Source organism: Olea europaea, unplaced genomic scaffold, assembly GCF_002742605.1.
Source record: "Olea europaea var. sylvestris unplaced genomic scaffold, O_europaea_v1 scaffold453, whole genome shotgun sequence".
Taxonomy (NCBI): Eukaryota; Viridiplantae; Streptophyta; class Magnoliopsida; order Lamiales; family Oleaceae; genus Olea; species Olea europaea.
In genome coordinates this window covers 284,991-288,317 of record NW_019262837.1, presented here as the reverse complement: position 1 = coordinate 288,317, position 3,327 = coordinate 284,991, and the positions used below count along the sequence as shown (strand labels likewise).

General features: G+C 27.6%; 1 long non-coding RNA gene across 1 annotated transcript; it reads left to right on the top strand.

Annotated features, from left to right (window-relative positions):
- The first annotated feature begins 2,695 nt into the window (after positions 1–2,695).
- On the top strand, positions 2,696–3,114 carry LOC111388082. The gene is made up of 2 exons (XR_002701497.1): positions 2,696–2,736; positions 2,843–3,114. It is a non-coding gene; the product is annotated as an uncharacterized LOC111388082 (long non-coding RNA).
- Positions 3,115–3,327: the final 213 nt, after the last annotated feature.

The window sequence follows — 3,327 nt, the reverse complement described above, 5'->3', positions numbered from 1 at the left end:
TTATCAACTTAGCACTTACTTGACCCTATTTGCTAAAATTAACTTTTTCTCGAAATTCATTTTTAACACATTTTATGGAATCCACAATTTGTATCAATTTTTGAACAACATGTTTCACTAACTTTTATCAAACTCTACTAAAAATTCAAATTCTATCCAAACCAAGTAGAGGCCTAATATTTATTTAAACTTTTTAATCCTTAATTTGCTTCAAGGAGCACATTTTTATTATTCTTTTTGATAATTCAATTCCTTTTACATTTTTAAGTTATCTACTATTTGAAAAATTCTTGTTTTTTGTTATAAAAAAACTAATAGAGCAAGAGAGAAAAAATAGAAAAAATCAAAACTCCAGTATATATATTTTATTGAGAATCAAAACCTCATATTTATATAGTTCAAAATGAGAATAGACTCTTCTAGAGTAGATGAGACTTATCTAAATATTATAATAAGATTAAATAATTATTCACAATTATCTCATGGTTTTACAATATTCCTCATTTGATGACTATTTATACAATAATTGTCTCAATAAAAACTTAGTTTGACAACAATTCAATAAGATAAAAAATACCAAATGAATAAAAAATTATTTATAATTATAACAAGATTGGAATAATAAAATGATATCTCGTTAAACCTTTGTTAAGAAAATTCGGTAGGAAAAACTTGAGCTAAGCCGATCTCCGTGAGTTCAATAAACGAAAATTTTTGCATCGAACCATCCATGGTTGTACGTCAATGTCTTCAATATCATAATTTTGATAAAATATGTTCCGTGTTATCTTGTTATAACCTTCAAGTAAATATCATTTTCATACAAGATAATCAACTTTTGATGATTATAGTAATCTGATGATTTGAAAAATAGTTAGTGAGTTTCATAAATATAAGAGTATTATTTTAAGGGTCAATATCTTCTAAGTTATGGACATTCATTACACAAAAATATATTTTGTTAAAATCTTATTCGAAAAACCTATAGAAAAAATCTTAACAAAAGAAAAAAAAAGTACATTATTCCTTTAAATACGTCACAAAAGTTATCTCATTGAAAACATTGTCGGGAAAATCTAATGAGGTAAAACCTTAATCACGAGAAAAAGAGTATAATGTGTGTAAAATCCCAAATTTTTACTTAGCATTAATTTATTTAATAGGAATGCAATGTTCAGTTAAGTCCTTATACAAGTTAATTGGTTATGTCTATAGTTAATTTGGATCTATGTGAATATCTTTATAGTTGAGGGACCAAAGTGGAAATAAGTTTCAGATTTTATACCTTTATTAAATAGGCCGAATAGTTAATTATTGAAGGAGTTAGAATTACCCTATCAATATTGGGCTCATTTTGAAACTCGTAATAAATGATGAATTATGGACTCAAGAAAAATTCAATTTGGATTCGTTAAACTTGAGTTATAGCCAATTAAGAAAACTACTTAGTTAATAATATTAGTTATTAATTCGTGCTAAATTACTATATCAATATTGGACTCCTTTGATAGATAATAATTAATTATATATATAAGGATTAAGAAAATGATATTTTGAATAAGTTGAATTAAGATGGAATCAATGGAAGAATCAAGGTATAAATGAAATTCTAATTTATTTAGTATGCAAACAGTTTGTTTCGGCCATTAGGAGATTATTAGTTATCCATTTAAGTTGTTTAACAAATATAATAAGGAAACTAAATTTATCCTAGTGTTTACGTGTGCAAAGGATAAAGTCTCTTTATTATAATAAATTATTGATTACTTGTAATACTAATCTACTTTAATTAAGATAGAAATTATTATTCTTAATCATATAGGATTTGGATTATGATAAAGTCTTCTAATAATTATTGTATTAGAATGGTTATGACTTTAATTAATTAAACTAGTTAAGTTGTATAGAAATATCATTTGACACACTCTTCCATTTATTTTGATCGAAACTGGAGATTAACTAGTTATTTATTTTATTAAAATATGCAAATAGGAGGCCAATTTGGTTTCCCAGCCCACGTGTGAATTTAAGCAGCAAACAATCAGATTCACGCCTCTTTGTCCTTTTCCTTATTATAATTGTAGCTGATTTTGAACTTATCAAAACCAATAAACAATCAGATTCATCAAATAGAAGATCAGTCCACGTGTGTAAAGGTCATGCAGCCTCTTTATCTTTATCCTTTCCTTATCTGATATAAAACTCGGCAGAATCCCATAAGAAATCACCAATCAGAATTTCAAACTAATTTATGGGATCGGAATTCTAAACTAACTTATGTGATGTGCACAGAAATTTAGAATTCAAAACTTATCAAAATTCCACTTCCCACGTGATTACGCTACACCATGGTTTAGTATAAATATAGCACTAAACCTCAAGCATTCAGTCATTAATTCATCATTCTTCTTCTGCACGTCTTTATTCTCTTCTCCTCTTTAAAATATTTCTCCATATTATTAAGTCTTTTTAAGGCCTTGGAATCGCAATAAAGAATCACGTTTTCAGCAATTTTATTTTCCACGTTCATCTTCAAAAGATGAGATGCTCAGTGCTATTAGTGGTTTGTCCATATCTTTTCAAATACGTTGTTATGTATGGATTTAATTACTTCAGTTCAGAGCTCCTTTGGGAGAAATCATGATACAGTTTAAGGCGTAATTTAGCCTTCACGTTATTTGTAGCGCTTGCTTGAATTTTCATTTGTCATGGTGTGATAATTCTCATGTTATGTTGGTAAGAGAATTTATGCATAATTTCACGTTTGATTTGAATGTGGAGTAGTAAGCACCTCATTGAGTATAATTCGTTATACTCATCCCTCTCTATTTACAATTTTCAGGTAGAAATTAGTATGCTGGATGGCGGTGGATGGATGCATATTGGACCAATGGATCTCCATCATGAAGTACTTTAATTTTTAGAAACACTAGAATATTTAATAACAGTTGATTATTATTATTTTTAAATTTAGACTCAATTGTGAGTCACGTCATAACTTTCAATTAGTCCTATTTTTATTATTTGTTAGAACTACTTTTATTAATGTTTGATAAAAGATATGATTCCAAATTGTTCCGCATATGTTATTTAATTTAATTTACCTTTTGTTAAGGTTGTTCAATTTTTACTGAATTCCTCGTTATATTAAAATGTATTTGCCTCAAGCACTTTATTAATCAATTCACGTTTGGTAACGTTCCGGGTTGCTAGAGAATTCGGGGCGTTACAATGTGTATTTACTCCTCTCGTGATAATATCATCTAAATTACATGCTTCAAATATAACAAAATTCTTTAGTGATAACGCTAATAGTCATGTCGAATG